The sequence below is a fragment of the Phoca vitulina genome, unplaced genomic scaffold, assembly GCF_004348235.1.
Source record: "Phoca vitulina isolate PV1807 unplaced genomic scaffold, GSC_HSeal_1.0 scaffold20, whole genome shotgun sequence".
Taxonomy (NCBI): domain Eukaryota; kingdom Metazoa; phylum Chordata; class Mammalia; order Carnivora; family Phocidae; genus Phoca; species Phoca vitulina.
In genome coordinates, this window is record NW_022589723.1 from 2,534,960 (window position 1) to 2,554,885 (window position 19,926).

Genomic DNA, 19,926 nt, shown 5'->3' on the forward strand with positions numbered 1-19,926 from the left:
TCAAGATAGAAAAATATATTGTGAGTTTTTAAAAATTTATAGCAGGGAAAAGGCTGCTTTTTGTGAAAGGCACACCTGTTTTTAAATGTCTTTTGGGCACATGCATTTTGTTGCTTTGGAAGAGAACATTATGAGTCATCATTTGGTATAAAATTTTAGCAGGGTCTTTATTTAAAAATATTAGATGGAATTTTGAGTAGCTGTATAAAAGATCTAAAAATGTCAATTTTATAATTTTTTTACTTCATTTCTTAAGTAATGCAAGATTTTTTTCCTTTTCCTGTCTTTTCACAGAGCCCTTTTAGGGGTATTTCTGGACAATAAATGCTTTTTAAAGGTTTTTAAAAATTATGAAAAGCTTCAAACTTATACAAAACTATGAAAAAATAACGCATGAACTTCCACAAACCTGTTACCCAGATTCAATAATTACCAAGACAGGGCGCCTGGGTGGCTCAGTTGGTTAAGTGACTGCCTTCGGCTCAGGTCATGATCCTGGAGTGCCTGGATCGGGTCCCGCATCGGGCTCCCTGCTCGGCAGGGAGTCTGCTTCTCCCTCTGACCCTCCCCCCTCTCATGTGCTGTCTCTCTCATTCTCTCTCTCTCAAATAAATAAATAAAATCTTAAAAAAAAAAAAATAATTACCAAGACACTTGCCGCATTTGCTTCATTTAACTTTTTTCTTTTTCTTTTTTTTTTTTTAAAGATTTTATTTATTTGACAGAGAGAGAGAGAGAGGGAACACAAGCAGGGGGAGTGGGAGAGGGAGAAGCAGGCTTCCCGCCGAGCAGGGAGCCCGATGTGGGGCTCGATCCCAGGACCCCGGGATCAGGACCTGAGCCGAAGGCAGACGCTTAAGGACTGAGCCACCCAGGCGCCCCAACTTTCTTTTTTTTCTTAGCTGAGATATTTTAGAGCAAATCTCATTCCACCCCTGCATACGTTAGCACATATGGACACCTTCTCCCATGGCCACTGTGCCATTATCACACCTAACAATAATTATAATAAACAGTAGTTAATTTGGGCGTTGTTAGTAATTCTTTGGGGTCCTATGGTATCCAGCCTGTTTCAGATTTCTCATGCCTCAGAAACTGTCTCTTGACCTAGGTTTTTTTGAATTAGAATCTAGACAAATAGATTCATATAGATCCATATATTACATTTAGTTATTAGGCATTAGAATTTCAAACACTAACTTAGATGATCACATATGGTGAAGTAAAATTTAGTTTAGAGTAGTCTTCTATACAGACTTATAATATGAATATCTATGTAAGAGAACATATCTCTAGAATATTTTCTTGAGCTTTTTCCCACTTAACATTATACATGATAATGATAACTGAAAAGGAATATAAGTTTATGTGGTTACGATTGGCTAGGTTCATTGCTCTGTGCAAGTTTTTCATGACTTGCCCTAGGGTATGTAGTTCAAAATTCTGTCCCCAAGCTATTGAGGCTACCTTTTGGGCTGGGCAAATTCAAGTACATTCCAGGGTCCGTTCTACTTTATTGCTGAAAAAGGCCATCTTGCTTATTTACCTTCTCAAACACAATAGAGCATTGTTATAATAAATACTCCAAGTTTCAAACCATTGATTACTAAGCCATGTTTCAACATGTGAATGTGACTTAGCGGTCTGTGAAGATCGAAAGAGAAGTAAAAATCAAATGGGGCCAATGACTGCAGTATTATATAATTACATGTAATTATAGAAATTATTTTATAATTTTTCCATTAATATCAGGTTTTTCCTTTCCTCTGAATTTTTATCTTCCTATATGATTGGAACTCTCAGCTCCTTCCCGAAAAAGCAGAGCATTTGGCTGTCTACTTGACTTTTCCAGGGATGTAGTAATATGAGGTCCTGAAATAACTGTGTGTTCCACTGTCCCCCACAGAAATTGATTCTCATCCAGAGTCTCTGTTTCTCTCTGATCCCACCCCCTTTTTTCTTTCTCCATCTTTTAAGTTGGCTAGATGAGTGCGAACGGGGAAGGTGGAATATGGGGAGCCATTGAAAAGGTGTAGCTGGAAATTATACTTAGGTTCAAAGGCACTGCTGAGGACCATGCTCGCAGTTTTATGGAGGGTTTTAGAATACTGCTCTCCAAAGGTGTTTGTAGAAGGTACACTCCTGGCTCGGTCTCCTGCTGTATGTCACGTTATCACATGATTGTTTGGTAGCTGTGTGTAGCACTTTCTTATGTTCTCAAATTATCCCTTTATTTTTATTTTTTAAAAGATTTATTAGAGCGAGCGCAGTAAGCGGGGTGAGGGGCAGAGGGAGAAGCAGGCTCTCCATTGAGCGGGAGAGCCTGATGCGGGGCTCGATCCCAGGACCCCGGATCATGACCTCAGCTGAAGGCAGACGCTTTAACTGACTGAGCCCCCCAGGCGTCCCTGAAACTATCCCTTTAAAAGCCTGTCCTTTCTTAAATCTTGCTGAACAAGGTTATATGTGTTTTATTACCTACATAAGTGCTTTATTGAAAATTTGGTAAAGAGTTCTTGACTATGACCATTACATACAGATAAACTGAAGGGAAAAAGGCTTCTTTTTTCCTTTCTAAGTTATCTCTGTAATTTTTCCCCTCCATCATTTGTAATGCAACATCAGCATTAGGTGGGCATTTTGCAAATGTGCAGTTTCTACTATAGAACATTGTATAGTTGGTGACAGAGTGGCTATAGAGGGAACTAGAGTGAGAGATTATATGTGTGTTTGGGGTATAAGCCCTCACTTTATTTCAAATCATTATCTCCCAGCACTAACTATAAACTGAAATAATAGAAAGACATCAACTCAAGCAGTGACCCTGTAAAGTTCCAACCCAAAAGAATAGGTGCACTTGAGCCATTGTGTGAATCATTTTTCTCCAAAAGCATGGAGTCATCCCTGTGAAGAATAATATTCAGAGATCTAATTGGTCAAGTAGCTGGTTAGGCAGATGGCTTATCCTTCCCCGCCCTCCCTTCCCATATGAGGGAAAGGAGTGAGTGTCTCAGGGAAATGAACTTTATATTCTCTCTGATGCATATAATAAAGCAGTTTTCTTTTGTTCAGGTGTCTCAACTCCCATCTCCCATTTTTGTACCTGTCTTTATTCTCCTATTTGATCTAAACTCCTGTTTCCATTATAAAGTTGACCAGACAACTTAGAAGTTTCGTAGGCTGCATAGATTTTTCAAGTACTTTATGTATAATAAGATTAATGATAATTTCCCCCCCAAAGTTCATCCTTGCACGAACATTTTGTCCACACCCAGAAGTATGCTCACAGTTGTCTTTGAGAGTTTGCAAAATTGTAACAGCTTTTATAAAGAAAAATAGAAAATAGTTCCCTCTTTATGTTCTCCAGTTCTTAAGTGAGTAGGATTTGTGGTTAAAGACTTCTTCTTTAGTAGTAACTACCTATCTTTAGGGCAGTTTAAATATTCATAATCTCAATGGAGTGTGATTATTTTCAGTTAATAATACAAGAAAAAAAGTTTTACTTTAAGAGAGTATTATAGAATCATACAAGCTCTTTCTAAAATATATTTTCTTGTTGCCTTTGTTAAAGACATCGAATCCTTGTTGGTTCACATGGGTCATTCTAGATCCTTTTAGCCCTTTAATTGTGATATCTAACAAATACTTCCTGATTCCTTGCTAGGTACATGACACTACTAGGTTCTTGGAATGTACAGCGCATCTACTTCCACAGCTTCGATGCAGACTGTTACTTCTGTTTTACAAAGGAGGAAACAGATGTGAAGAGCTTAAGTAACTTGAGCTGACTTAATTAGTAAAACATTGACCTGTGATATGAATCCAGGGAAGGTGGTTCCAGAGCCCAGAATCCAGAGCGATTGCTTACTGAGAAAAAAGATGATGGAGATTTTCCCTTTCAGTGTGAGACTCCCAGGAGAAGTTCGAAAGAGTGCTGGCTCCCTGGCATCACCAACATTCTACCAAAATGAGATCTGCAGTTTCAGAGATACCAGATGACTGGCGGATGACCCTAAGAGTTGACTATCTTTGAGAAAAAGATACTGCGTGTAGTATAGAATGAATGCTTTCTTCTTCTCTTTCATGCTAAGAATTTATAAAGGGGTGGGTTTTTTTTCTCTCCGAAGTGGTTCAATTTATTCTCTTATAGTCCCTAAATAACAATATGCTTTAGAATACTAGTCATTTATATTTAGCTAAAAAAATTAAAAACTTCATTTGATGCTGAGGGGATACAAACCAGATTTACTGGTACTCTAGGATAAAATTGATTATTAGGAAACCATTGCTTTCTTCAGATAGATAGACCGATTTCATTTTTATCTTATTTGTACTTTTAAAAATGTCTCATTTTTAAACTTCTTTAGTTCATTGCTCCATCATAGCACTCACTCCCTCGTCTCACTCGCCTCAGGACTTAACCTGTGTCCTGGTGTTTGGTTGGCCCTTTTCACGCCGCCCTTCAGATTTTGACTTCTCCTGGTGAGCTGTAGACAACCACTAGAGGTCTCCAGACCTCACTTTAGAAAGCCCTGACTGTGTAGGTACACCCCAGTAAGTGGAATAAATATGTCCCCGGGGTGATGAGTTACTGGTAGTAAATATTTATGAAGTGCTTCTTATGTTCTGGGTCCTAGACTATACTATGCCCTGAGGGTAGATTAAAAAAAAAAGGTAAGATCCCGCCCCTGAGAACCCTGCAGTCTAGTGGGGACACAGAAGTGTGGCCACATGGCCTCATCCTGTACTTTTAGATCCCTCTTACCAGGGCCCTTCAGATTTCCAGGTCTGTCAGAGTGCTACTAATGCTCTTGAACTCTTAATCTCTACGGAGAGCATTCCCGCTTTCTGGATGAACCCTGACGGTGTGTCTTCATCAGTCTGGCAAGGAGCCGTTCCCTGGGCCGGCAGGACTAGTTGGGTGGGTTCTGATTTTTGTTTTCTGATATCCTTCTCAGCAGCTCTAGGAATCTGATCTTTAGGGAACAATGTTGTACAGGAGTCAGCTTCTCCCAATCCCAGGCAACAAAACAAAGCCCCAGAACTTAGAGCCTTCCGTATCCATTTTCCTTTATACCAGAGACATTTTTTAGGAAGGGTCTGTGTCCCATTTGTGTCCCTCGTATTTCAGGGAGTTGAAGTAGAGAAGTGTCTCATGGTAACATGCTTCTAGATGTACTGTGCATGATCCGTGAAAAGCTCCTAGCACAGTGCCTGGGACTTTGACGGCAAGTGCCCTGTGTGTGGTGTGGTTGGAAAGGGTCAACAGTGGTCACTATTATTATTTTGGAACTTAATTTAATTTTAGCACTGGAAGGGACTTCAGAAATAATGTAGTCCAACCACCCCTTTTACACAATAAGTTTAGTGCTATTTTTCTTTTTCATACAAAACACTGTAACTGTTTGGGGTAGTTCTTTCTTTAGTGCTCTGTGTTCCATATCAGGAAGACCCAAATTTTGATTCAGTCATTATCCGCTTCATGGTTACACTATTTCATAAGAATTTTTATGTGGGTAGTTTGAACTAAATAGCAATTGTGAGTTTTTAAAGGTTAAGGGTGAAATTGGAGAAGCATTAAACAAAATAAAAGCCTGGCAATTTGTTAGCCTTTTATCTGTAAGGAAAGTTCCAGAGGGAATTCTTTTTTTTTTTTTTTTAAAGATTTTATTTATGTATTTGAGAGAGAGAGACACAGCGAGAGAAGGAACACAAGCAGGAGGAGTGGGAGAGGGAGAAGCAGGCTTTCCGCTGAGCAGGGAGCCCGATGTGGGGCTTGATCCTAGGACCCTGGGATCACGACCTGACCCGAAGGCAGATGCCCAATGACTGAGCCACCCGGGCGCCCCTCCAGAGGGAATTCTGAACATGATAGATTAGTGACCTTCCGGATGGCAGATCTATTTTTTAAAAAGTGTGGAATACTTGGGTACTTAGGTGAACAATTACTGAAGAAAAGGTAGCTTGGTTTTAGAAATAAGTAACTATATGGATGACTAGAAACAAGTGGGAGTTATATTTTAGATTTAAAAATATATTTTGACAAAGTTTATACCTTAAATTCTAGTTTAAAAGTCTTAATAAATAGCTGAACATATAAATAATCTTGGGGACCTTTATGTGAGCAGGTTATTTGTTTGAGCCAGCAAGACAACTATAGGAAAAGACATCAGTTCTTAGGATGGAGGAACTTTGGGCATACTCCAGGAGTTGAGGCAGTTTTCATTTAATGTTTTTGTAAATTATTTGAAAGACAGAGGTAAAAGAAGGGCCCCAGGATTGGGTAGTAATATATAAAAGCTTCTTGGGATAAATTCTAGGGTAGAGCTCTATGAGTAAGAAATGGTAGATGCATTCTAGTGTGGGCATGAATAAGTGCAAATAATCTCAATCGTAACTGTGTGATGACATGCAGAAAAATAAGGGAAAAGTTAAAGGTTTTAAAAAGCAGGGGCATGCCCTGATTTGCTATGTTTTTAAAGATCTCTCTTGAGTCCTGTGTGGCATGGTAAGAAATTAAGAAATACGTAGAGCAGTAAGGAGATTGTTGTAATGGGCAAAATGTGATGGTTCTTATCTTAGCTCTGGCTGCTCTACCAAAATACCATAGACTGTGTGGCTTAATCAATAGGCCTTTGTTCCTCCTAGTCCCGGAGGCTGGGAAGTCTGAGATCAGGGTGCCCGCATGGTCAGGTTCTGGTGAGGGCTCTCTTCCTGGCTTACAGACAGCGGCCTTCTTGCTGTGTCCTCACATAGCAGAGAGAGGATGCTCATGTTTCTTCTGGGGGCTCCACTGCTCTAACCTCAACCAAACCTAATTACCACTCCCCACCCCAGGCCTTACCTCCTAATGTCATCACACACTCTGGGGGTTAGAGAGTCAACATAAGAATTTTGGTGGCACACAAATATTCAGTCCCTAGCCTTAGATTAAGGTAGTAACAGTAGTAAAGGAGAGAAGTGGACAGAATGAGAGGAATATTTTGGAGGTGTAAAAGATAGAACTTGCCGATGAATTGGGTGTCTGGGTATGATGGAGAGTGAAGGGTTGAAAATGACTTTCAAAAGTCTGGTTTGAGTAGGAGGTTGAGTAGTCTGGTTGAGTAAGTGGATGGAGATGCCATTTGCTGAAATTGGGGAAGCCAGATGAGGAGCAGCTCCGGGAAAGGGAAGATCAAGAGAGAGGATATTGAATAGGATGAGCTGTGGATCTGGTAATTCTTACCCTCTCAAAAACTTGAGGCATGTGAAAGAATATAGTCTTTATATGTGAAAATCAAAATACTCTTTTTTTAAATTAACATATAATGTATTGTTTCAGGGGTACAGGCCTGTGATTCATCAGTCTTAGACAATTTACAGCGCTCACCATAGCACATATACTCTTAAGTGTTATCTTTGTAAAGAGATCTTTTTCTGCATTTCACATGATGGTTTTTAACCTCACTTTGTTGTTTATTATTATAATTTTTTTGTCTGTGCTATTTACATGCAGCACATACTCATCATAAATTCTTGGTATGTGTGGGTGGCTCAGTCGGTTAAGCGTCTGCCTTTGGCTCGGGTCATGATCTTGGGGTCCTGGGATAGAACCCCATGTCGGGCTCCTTGCTCAGCAGGGAGCCTGATTCTCCCTCTGCCTGCCACTCCCCTGCTTGTGCTCTCTCTCTCTCTGACAAATAAATAAATAAAATCTTAAAAAATAAATTCTCTCCTTGTAGGTATTCCAGGGAGGTAGGAAAGAAACTGATAAATTAACCTCCCTGTGTGTAGTGTGGTTGGAAAAAGCCACTCTAGGAATGAATATCATGTACTCCTCAGCCTCTTCCCCAAACCTGCTTGAGAACCCTTTCCTTAAAACCTCCCATGAATGGGTTTTGACGTGTTCAAATCCCTTTAAAGCTTTAAAAAATGTATTGGTTACACTGGTTCATAGGCAGGAGGGGCTCTTAAATGGTCCCGGCACCTCGTTCTCTAGGTGAGAGTGCTGAGCATCGGAGAGGTTGCAGATGTTGTGACTGGTTAACAAGAGGTATGTTGAAGAGTAGAACCCCTGGAATCTGAATCCCAGCCTCTGGTTCTTTCCATGACACATGCCATTGAATTCTCAATTTCTATCCTAGGAGAAATTCTTCTGAATAATAAAAACGAACTGTGTTTTACAAGAAATACATTTGATAAGGCAAAAAATAATTATATTGTTCCTGCAGAAAGACTTCATATTTATAATTTCATAGGGTTGACTCTTAGTCCTCAGTTGAACAGTTTAACACCTAAAATACCTGCATTGTTCTAGGCACTGGATGTATAAAGGTAACTAAGGTAAACTCTGTTCCCAAGCAGCTGACATGGAGTGAGGGAGACAAGCATATAAATGAACAATGTTGCCCTTAGTGTGATAGGTATTAAAGCTGTTCTAGAAGAAGAGGTAAAATGGGGCTTCCACGTGGGAGGAAATAGCTAATTTCACTGGGAGAGATCAGGGTGGCTTTCTTAGAGGAGGTATGTTAAGCTGAGTTGGGGGTAGACATTGGCTAGATGCTCTTTGACCTCCCCTCTCCCCCCGAGCCAATTTTACAAAGCTCATTTTATTTTTCTTATTTATCCCAAAACATTAACAAGAGGCTTGTTGTGTGCTAAGTGAAGAATATAGTTTGAGATCATATGTAAAACATTAAAAATATTTCTAATGGGAGTGTTAAGAAAAATCTGCCACGCACACACAGACTCTCTCTTCCTCTTTTTAACCCAAGTGTTCTAGTTGCCATAACAACCTGATTATGGTTGTGCATTTGCTACTACGGTGGAGGTTGTGTCAGCAGTTCCATTATGAGCTGCTGTTTTCAGAATTTGAAAATTCAACGTCATGTTCACTGTCGTGACATAGATGATTCCATCTATTGATTGATTTTGTTTATCCTTATAATTGAATATCAGAAGTCACTCTCCCCTCTGGTCATGTTGAAAAAGTCCATGTATTTGTTCGGTGTCTGGGATTCTGCTTTTGTCTGTGAATATTTTATTGCTAAAGGAAACCTCTATATCTGACCAAGGTCTCTCATTTTATAATTAGGAAATTGAGGCTCTGAAGGGTTAAAGGACTTCCCTAAGGGTACCTAATTCAACAGGACTCTCCAGGGGCCTGAAGATAGGCTTGTACTGGATTTCCTGCTAAGGAATTTGAACCTCATCTGGTAGGTCATAAGGACCTAATAAAAGGCCGTAAGTGGGGAGTGATATGAAGAGATTACCTAAAAATGAAGAGAATTATGAATCACGCGTGAAAAAAAGAGAGGCACAGGTAGATAGATATTCTCCGAAGTAGGAAAAATGTAAGCACAGAGAAGGGAGCAATTATTTCTGCCTGGGTGTGATGACAGGGAACTTTTACAAAAGAGGTGATATTGCAGCTGGATTTGAGTGGGTAGCTAGGATGACACCGGGCAGGGAAGGTGGAAGAGATGGCATCTGAGAGATCAGAAGCAGCTTGAACAAAGGCTTGGAGGCAAGAACACACTTGGCATGTTCACAATATCCTGACTCTGCCGATGTTGGGGCAGTGTAAGGTCCAAGGGGCTTGAGATCAGATTGGATGCGTTGGGCTGAGACCAGGTTGCCAAGGTTTTTGGTGCCCTGCTAGGGAGTGTAGACTTTATGCTTGAGATAGATAGAAGCAGTGAGAAGACATCGAGCTGATATAGAGAAATAGCTCTGGCAGTGTAGAGACTGAGTCGGACAAGGAGGGGATTGACTGCATGGAGCAAAGGAGTGGAAGAGGGAGCTTTCCTGTTCAAGCTCCTAGGTGGATTATTGCCATTTATCAAGGTTGGGAAAACAGGAGGAGGAGAGGCATTTGGGTTAAGGATAATATTTGTTGGGGTGCCTGGGTGGCTCAGTATTAAGTGTCTGCCTTCGGCTCAGGTCATGATCCCAGGGTCCTGGGATCGAGCCCTGCATCGGGCTCCCTGCTCAGCAGGAAGCCTGCTTCTCCCTCTCCCACTCCCCCTGCTTGTGTTCCCTCTCTCGCTGTCTCTCTCTGTGTGTCAAATAAATAAATAAAATCTTTTTAAAAAAGGATAATATTTATTAATCTATTTTATTATTATTTTGGGGGAGTTAAGGATAATATTGAAAGAATTATATCTGAATTTTAAAAAATTGAGCTATAATCTACTTATAAAATGCTCCGATCCTGAGCGAACATGTTGATGAGCCTTGACCATTGTATGCACCTGTGTTGTCACCACCCCAAACAAATAGAATAGTGGTGCTCAACCTCTGAGCATGCTTCAGGAACACCAGGCTGGCTTGCTGAGTGTAGGAAGCTGTGCCCACCCCCAGAGTTTCAGATTCTGTAGGTCTGGAACTGGAACTTGAGAATTTATGTTTGTAACAATGCCCAGATGCTGATGGTGGAGGGCCAGCACCTTGAAGATAGCAGCTATAAAACATTCCCATGGCTCCAGAAAGGTCTTTTCTCCTCTTTTCCCCCCACCTCAGGGAACCATGGCTTGATTTCTGTCACCATGATTAGTTTGCCTGTTCTTGAAAGGCCTACAAGTAGGATTATGTGGTGTGTATTCTCTTAACGTCTGACTTTTTCCGCACGATGTAATGATTTTGAGATTTACCCATGTTGTTGCATGTAGCCTATTCCTTTTTATTGCTGATGAGTTTTTTTCATCATACGAATATAGCACAATTTGTTCTTCGGTTCTCCAGTCCACAGATACTAGTTTAGTTATAATTTGGGGCCATTATGGAAAAAACTTCTATGAACACTTATGTGCAAGTCTTTTTGTGGTCACTTGTTTTCATTTCTCTTGGGTAAATACCTAGGAATAGAAATGCTGGGTCATCAGGTAGATTTATGTTCAGTTTTCTAAGAAACTGCCAAATCATTTTCCATACTGGTTGTAATGTAACTAGTTGAATTGTGATTAAGTGTTCATTGACTCTTGTGAGGTTGCTAGATAATGACTAGACTGAAGGACTTTTGTTGAAGAAGAAAGGGCTAGGGTGAACGGGGAAGTTTGGCAAAACTGTTAGGACATACACAGAGTTAATCAACAGTGATGCAGCTCTTCTCTAAACACTAAGAGAACTTCAATCTATGCTTGATCTTTAACAATGTGGGTTAGTATGCATTCAGAGAACATTCATTAAGCACTTATTGTTGGCTAGTCACATAAGTCCAGTGCCGGCCCTGAGGAGCTTACAGAGAAAGTAAATTTCGGTCCTTGCAGAAGGTGTAAAGCAAAGCCTTAAGTCTCAATCACTCTAACTCTAGTTTATCTGAATGTCATTATGCCAGAAATCCTAAGCACCAGGGGATCATGACATAAGCAAGGAACTCCGAAGCACTTCAAATCATTGGGAGAAAGATGGATTTGCTCATCGTGATGTTAGCACACATGGAGTCACAGTCTGGGGAAAAAAGTGGGATTCAAACCTCATACTGTGTAACAGAATAGAGTCTATGTGAGCCAAAATTTTAGTGTAAAATTAAAAAAAACCCATAAAAGCATTAGAACAAATCACGCCAGATTGTTTTCTAACATCAGAAGGGGGACGATCTTTCTAAATATTTCACAAACCCCAGAAACCATAAAAGACGAGACGGTTCAATTTGATTACATAAAATTAAGAATTTTTACCTGGCAAACACGGTAACCAAAGACAAAAGACAAATGACCAAGCACACGGGGTGGGGGCTGGTGGAGAGGACTGTAACTCCTATTACGGAGAACTAATTGTCAGTATATATAATGAGTTTTAACAACCTTATTGAAAATGGGCCAAGGCTAGGAGCAGCCTGTTCACAGAGAACGAAATGCAAATGGCTCCTAAACTTGTGAGAAGATGCTCAACCAACTCATAATCAGGAAATGCAAATGAAACCGAAAGAAGTTATTTTCAGCTACCAGACGGACAGATCAGAAAGTTTGGTGAGATAGCTGTGTTGGCAAAGGGGAGACTGCGTGGCGTTGGAGAAGGGTGTTCGAGTCGAGGGAATGGCAGGAGCTGGAGAGGGAGCCTGAAAAGGTTGGCAAATTCGAAGAGGGCAGGGAAGAGTAGGGGCCAGCAAGCCTGGTGAGGACAGCGAGGAGCGACAGTGCCAAACCAGTGTCCGGGAACTAGACACACATGGAAGCGGTAACTGGAAATGCGCCTTACTGTGGTGGCAAGCAGCCCCACAGGTATCCGGACCCCAGAGTGCCTCTTGATGATGACTGATCAGGGTCACCACAGAAGGTTGCCTTGTGCCCAATATGAAAACAGCATTTTAAATTAAATGTAGCATACTCAATAAATGATAATTTAAAGATCGGTTATTCTTCAGTTATCTCAAATTTAATTTTAATTTTAATTTTTGTTTTAAGGATTTTATTTGAGAGAGAGTGAGTGCGTACAAGTAGGGGGGAAGGGCAGGGGGAGTGGGAGAAGCAGACCCCCCGCTGAGCAGGGAGCCTGACAGGGGGCTCGATCGTAGGATCCCAAGCTCATTGGAGCAGAAGGCAGAAGCTTAACTGACTGAGCCAGCCAGTGCCCCTCAAATTTAATTTTTAGAGAATACTTCGTATTTGAAGATGCTGAATAAATGAAGTACATCTCTTACTATTTTAGTAATTTATTGCCATTCTTAGATTCTCTTACGGTGAGTTCCGTTACATCCTTAAATGTTTAGAACAGTAGCGGCTGGTGACCCCTCTTTCTTTGATTGCCAAGCAATAGCCAACATAGTTACTGATTGGGAGACAGATGAACTACTAGTGCTTGATTTTGAAAAAACAAGTAATATGTGTAATTGAATAGAATGGTGCTTTTATTTTTAATTTCCATTCTCTTCCCTCCCCTCATATTTCTTATCCTTCTTTTATCACTCCTGCTTCATTGCTCATTTGACTCTCAGAAAACTAGAATTCATGATGCTCTTTAAAATGATGTTGCTATCACTTTTCACGACTACTTTAGCATCCGAGGCAGAAGGTTAGCTCAGATAACTATTTGAGATACCTTTTGGTCTGGGGTGTTATCATTCTCTGCAGCACTCCACGGTTTTAAGCATTGTACATTGTGGATTATGCCTTCAGATTTGATAAGTATTAGGGGCAAATAGGGCACCAAATATTTAATGAGATTCTTGTCTGCTTACATTCCTAACTGAGGCTATATATTGTTTATCATAGTGCCCACCAGAGGGAATGGCCTTAGTGAGTATGGAAAGGCAAAACAGGATGTTATCTGATCATGAGATTCTTGCACATGATTGTGATTCTATCGCTTCTCTATTATAAACGTTTCTTCATGGGCAATGGGTCATAAAGTACTATTGTAGATAAGTCTGATCAAAGAGTAAGATCCGTACGTGGCATGTGCCTGTTCCAGTAGAACCGGATCTGATTTGTTCTTGCTTTATCTTGTGTAACGTCCTGCCGGGATTATGGAATGATTTCATTGTTAACCTGAAATGTTTATCTGATTATAAAAGATATATAATGCCAGTAACAATAAACAGCAGCATGCAGTTGCAAGTGCTGCCTTTGCTCTGCATCCCCTGTGTCCTGGTAATTTCGCGACCCTTACCCAGGGACCCCAACGCACTAGACGTTGACACCTAACAAAGAATGTAATTATATGCTCAAACCAAAAAGTTACCTTCATTTACATTTTCCTTCTCACAATTTGATTGCTATCTAGAATTAAAAAAAAAACAACAAACTAATCCTATGCCAAAGTATATTTCAGTAGTCCCTCTCAGTCACTAAGGAAGGCAAACTAACAAAGCAAAAAGATAAACTGAGTACTTCTAATGCTGATCAGCATAGATCCTATAGGATTTTCTGATAGGCGAGACTGAAGGTGCCGTTTAAAAAAAAAAGTTACTGTAGGGGCACCTGGGTAGCTCAGTCGGTTGAGCATGGTTGAGGGTCTGCCTTTGGCTCGTTCGTGGTCTTGGGGTCCTGGGATCAAGTCCTGCATCAGGCTCCCTGCTCAGCGGGGAGTCTGTTTCCCCCTCTACCTCTACCCCTCCCCCTGCTCATGCTCTCTCTCGCTCTCTCTCAAATAAATAAAATCTTTTCAAAAAATACTGTGATAAATAAGTATCTTCTGTGGTATCTGAAAATTAAGAATATCATTTTATATTGGATTCTTGGACAAGTAGTCACTGTCCAGTCGAAAACCCAATGACTGAGAAATGTTGACACTGATAATTCAGGTGTCCTTCATCTCCAGAGTTGAGTGTGTGAGACTAAAAGTAGATGGAGAAGAATCTTGTTTACTAATAACTGGGAATCGATGTGTGTCCTTGAATTGTTTTGTTTTGCTTTCTTTCCTTTTTTTAGCTCCATGTGGACAAGGGTCATGTCAAACTTGGTGTTCGTGTGTGTGTGTGTGCGCGTGTGCGCGCACGCGTGTGTCTACCTTTCTTCCTAAAGTGCCATGTTAGGCACTCAGATGTAGTTATTGGTTGATTGACAGATTTTTGTCTGTGCTGTTTTCCCCAGTGGGACAGTGTCATTTCTACATCTAGTTCAACCATTTCAGAAAATTGGGTAAGGTTGAATTGTTCTACAAAAACCTAATGCATGTTTAAGCTGCATTTTTCCATTTATGCTGTTCTGGAGCCTTTTTTTTTTTTTTTTAAAGAGTTAATACTATTTCATCATTTATGCAATTTCATATCTCTTCAGAAATTCATTGTAATTTTTTGCCATTGAATGCATTGAGTCTGACTCAGAGAACGCTGAAATTGCAGTGAATGAGACTTAATTTCTAATTTCACTCTAACCAGCAAGTACTGCAGGGGCTGCCAGTTACAGGTAAGCATCTGTAGAGAGGGGACGTAGGATACATTTAGGAGTCCTCCTCTAATAGGTCAGGAAATAGGTTGCAAGGTATATTGTGTCATCTTGGTGCTTTGCCTCTTTCCAGCTCCCTGTACTCCCAGAAACCTAGAGTGAACTTTTTTTTTTAAGATTTTATTTATTTACTTATTAATTTGAGAGCGAGAGAGCAAGCCAGCAAGCCAGCGCAAGCATGGGTGAGGGGAGGAGCAGAAGAGGGAGGGAGACAATCCCAAGCCGACTGCTCCCTGAGCGCAGAGCCCGATGCTGGGCTCCATCTCAGGACCCTGGGATCATGACCTGAGCCAAAACCAAGTGAAGGCTTAACCGACTGAGCCACCTAGGCACCTGAACTTTTTCTTGCTTTGATGTGGAAAACAACTGAAGATATTAATCTTTCTGCCCCCTCGTTCATGAGCTGCGGTTATCTCTCTAGCCACCTTGATACAGACTCTTACTTCAAAAGCTGGGTGAGATGGAGAGAGTTTGGTTCTAACGTACATCTTTTGTTACAGACACATAAACCCTGGGTGATCTACAGATCTCGCAGTTGAAATTGAATGGGTTTTTGAGCTCCAGAGCTGTGCTTACTTGAATGAAGAATAGTGAATTGTGTGTGGCAGGTATTTAGGAAATTACCGTTTGGCATTGGTTTTATCCAGTTTTATAGATTGAGAGTGATTTCTCTGAAGGATAGGAGCATCCTTCTCAGTGAAGATGCATTTCTTTTTTAAGATGCATCTTTTTTTTTTTTTTTAACTCTGAAGTCTAACTCTCAGACTATCCTCCTGTGCTATCATGATTTTTCTAAATAGTTTCTTCTCATAATCTTATATTCATTGAATTTGTCATATTTTACTAACAGACATGGTCCTAGGACTTAGGAAATAACCCTCATCTTCATTTTTTCTACCTTGCTTGCTTGGTTTTTTCTGGGGTGACCCTAACTGGGTAGGTGTGTAGGTAGGTACCTTTTCCCTCTTATCTGGGAGTAACCAAATAATAAAATTTTCTTTAATACCATTATGGAGGCTAGAGATGCTTGTCATATAGCATGAAGCGGATTTAGCTTTTGAGGTCACCCTGGCTCCTTTAGCTAAAGGAGCACCTTGTAATTTTTTTTTTTTTTTTTATAGCTTTTGAGACTGGATGAACTGGATGCTGTAAGGGTAACTATAACAAACTATAAAAAAAAGGGTAACTATAACAAACTATAAAAACTATAATTTTTATTATTTGGTTAAATGTGTAAACTAAATTTCATTTGTAGGAAATATACACAGAATTATCTTAATATTGCATGTGTATATATTTGTAATACAGACAATTTATAATAACTTTTGGTTATAATAACTTTTGGTTACTGATTTATTGTTCATTCTAGAAACATCTGTTGGACAACACTGTGTGTTTGGGGCACTGTGCTAAGAGCAAGGGGAGGTTGGTGGGGGCACAAAGAGGAACAAGACTTGGTTCCTGCTTTTGAGGAGCTTTCGGGCTAGTGGAGCGGATGGATATGCACTCATGTGACCAACACCTGATAGAGTTACCTAGAAAGTGTAGGAGAATAAAAGAAGTAGTGAGTGTTCTGCTCCAGGAGACCTGCCCAGAGAGGTACTCCTAGGAGTCAGTATTTAAGTGATGTGCAGAGGGGTTGTTGGGGGCAGGGAAGGGTGGAGACTAGAAGAGAGTTTGTTGTGGAAAGGAAGAAGGCAAAGGTTTAAAGGAGGAAGTGATCAATGAGTAGGGAAGAAAACTGTGAAGTGCCAGTAGTTTTGGCATTTTAAGAGCCACCGTGGTGAGGGTGGTTCTAGTGGAGCGAAGAGTGCAGAATCTAGAGCGGGGGGGTTTGAGGAATGAGCAAGAAGAAAACGGAGGGAGTGTAGGGCAGCTTGTTTTAAGAAGTTTGTTGGAGAGGGGCACCTTGGTGTGGCTCTGTCAGTTGAGCATCTGACTCTTGGTTTCGGCTCAGGTGGTGATTCATTCGGGGTTGTGGGATCAAGCCCTGTGTTGGGCCCTGTGCACAGCACACCCTCTCCCTCTGCTCTTCCCCCTGCTCTCTCTCTCTCTTTCTCTCAAATAAATCAAATCTTTTAAAAAAAGTTTGCTGGAGAAGAGGCAGAGTTTGAGGGAGGAGCAAATCCATGGAAAGGGTGTGCATGGATTGCAGGATATTTAAACCTTCTTAAAGTAGAGGAGAGTTGAGCTTGGTGGGTTGAGAAGGAATTTTAAAAGATGAGATTGAAATGAAAGAAAAAAGGGGTAATAGTCTATAGGTCTGAGTCTGAGAGAAAGTAGGAGAGGATATAGAATATAAATAATGCTATAGGTCGTTTTGTTTTGTTTGTATCTCCACTCTTTGTTCTTCTGGAACCCTAGAGAACAATGTTATGCTCACTGCAAACTGGAGACACAATAGACATAAAATCAGTAGTGTAATTCTCAACAAGTGTCCACTGTTACATTCAGTATGAGCAGGCGAGTTCAGAAAGAGTGGGTTAGATACTGCCTAGGAGTTATGGAATTATTGAGGTTATGTAGAGAAAACATGCTGAAGAAGATGGATGCAGAGTTTCTATTTGAGAATTTGTGTTTATTCACGTAGATGATTGGGAAGGAAGTTTGTTTCCTAGATCTGTGGAGCCATTTGGGCAAAATGGCTCCTGCCTTCAAGGAGATAGGTATGCTAGACTGGGAGAGGGCGGGCTCGTGAATAGTGAGATGAGAGACCCTTTGAGGAGGAAAGAGGAACTATTGAAGGGATTTTGAAGGCTTGCTTAGTCTTTATTTACTTTTTGGTTCAGAGAATAACAGCTGCAAAGTATTAGATTGACATGGTCAAAGTATTAATTGTTAAATTGTTATGGAATGCTGTGAGGCAAGCGGACCCAGGAGGCTAAGTGGTATTTGTCTCCCTCCAGCCTGGAGGCCTTCAGGAAGGTTTGGGGCTGAAGACAGGAATGCCACACAGGACTTCTTCAGGTCTGGCCTTGGCCAAAGTCTCCTGCCTCCTCTGTCCCAAGTTCACCCTGCTTTTAATGATAGCAGACTACTTACAGTTTTTGAAACATACCATGCTCTCTACCCTTCCACCAGTTGTTTTATCTGATTATTCCCCTAATCAACTTTTCCCTTTTCCTTAAAAACTCACTAATCCTCATTTCCTTTCTGAAACTTTCCCGGATGCCCCAGTGTGGTCAGTCCTTCCTTTGTGCTGTCTCTCTATCTTGGGCGCATGTTCTCACAGTGGTTGTCATGGCTGGTTTGGGTGTTTGTCTCCCTTACAACTTTTGAGCTCCTTGAGGGCAGAAGCAGAGCCTTTCATCTTTGAGGTCCAGCACCTCGCAGGAGACTTGGCATATAGTAGAACATCAAAAATATTTGTTGAAATGGATGGAGTTGAGTTGTCATATTTAAACAGTCTTCAAAAACCGTACTTCGTTGTAGATGCATTCTTGGGGTCTCAAACTCCTACCACTGTATCCATGAATACAGTGATGGCTTTTTTTTTTTCCCCTTACATTTTTAATATCTTTAGATATTTATTAAGAGTTGGGAAAGTGTTACTTAAAAGTATTGTTACTTTCTTTATAATAATTTACAAAATAACTTATTGGTTAGTGCTTGATTCTTTCTTTTTTTTTTTTTTTTAATTTTATTTATTTGTGAGAGAGAGAATGAGAGAGAGCACATGAGAGGGGTTAGGGTCAGAGGGAGAAGCAGACTCCCTGCTGAGCAGGGAGCCCGATGCGGGACTCGATCCAGGGACTCCAGGATCATGACCTGAGCCGAAGGCAGTCGCTTAACCAACTGAGCCACCCAGTGCTTGATTCTTTCTATCAGTTTGCACAGCTAAGACAGCTGATAGATGCAATTAAGAGACATTATTTGATACTCTCATAAGCATACTGGATATGTTCAGAAACAGCATGTGATCTCTTATGTTAATATCTAATTGTGTATATACTTGAGTATGTTGACACATAAAGTTGCAAAAATTTTTTTGTCATTCTTGAAAATGAAAAACCTTTTAAAATGGGTGGAATTGTTCATGAATTTTCTAGCTAGTAGAAGCTCATTATTGCAATATTTGCCATCCATCACAGACCTAACATAGCTATCATTTTTGTTCCAAATGATTATTTCCAAGGGAGTCCAAGTGATTATACTTAATGGTTAAATTACTTAATTTCACAGTCCCCAAATGCATCTACCCATCCAGATATTTCTGTTTTACTTGTCTTTTTCTCTTAACCTTTCATGATTTTTTTTTTTTTTTTTTTTTTTTTACTTTTCCTGTCCCTTAGTTGGGGCGTGCCTCTCAGTTTCCAAGAAATTAAAGCACTTGGAGCACGCCAGCTGTTAGGCTTTCCCCTGCCTCACACTGGGAGCATTTATTGTTTGCTTTTTGCCTGTGCCAGTCTCCAGCTGATGCATATGCGTCTGACTGCCAGTATTTTTGGTCTGTGGTTTCTTGGTATTAGATGGAAAAAGAGGCTAGAGGGGTTGGGAGTCTGGATCTTGAGTTTGTCACCCTTTACTTAATCTTCCTGTTTTCAGTGGAGCCCCTCCACTTCATTTCCCAGCTATGTGTAGCATCCCTGAGTCCAGAGTTCTTCCAGTTCCATGGTTCTAACCTCTTCTGCGCATTAGGACCACCTTTGGAGATTTCAAAACTACTCACAACCAGCCACACCCATACCAATGAAAATTCAGATCAGAAACTCAGGGAAAGCTCCTAGAAGTCTTTTTTGTTGTTGTTTTCTTGTTGTTGTTGTTGTTTTAAGTTCTCCAGGTAATTACAATGTGCGGTCAGTAGGTAGGGGAATTGTTGCTTTGATGGTTCCTTCTATTAATCTGGCTCCTCCTTACATATTGGACCCCCACCCCCTTCACCTGCCTCACCACGTCAGCTACCGTGCTGTTCATGCATGGATTTTGCTTCCACCTCAAGGCCTGTGCACCCACCTCTATCAGTCTGGAATGTTCTGTCCCTGGATGTCTGCATGGCTCCTCTTTCTTTCTTTCTTTTTCTTTCTTTCTTTCTTTCTTTCTTTCTTTCTTTCTTTCTTTCTTT

At 40.6% G+C, this 19,926-nt stretch overlaps 1 protein-coding gene across 1 annotated transcript in view; it reads left to right on the top strand.

The window, feature by feature from the left end:
* AVEN (apoptosis and caspase activation inhibitor) overlaps nucleotides 1-19,926 on the top strand; it is a 177,706-nt gene that overhangs the window by 66,091 nt on the left and 91,689 nt on the right. The gene's annotated exons all lie outside the window — the stretch shown is intronic.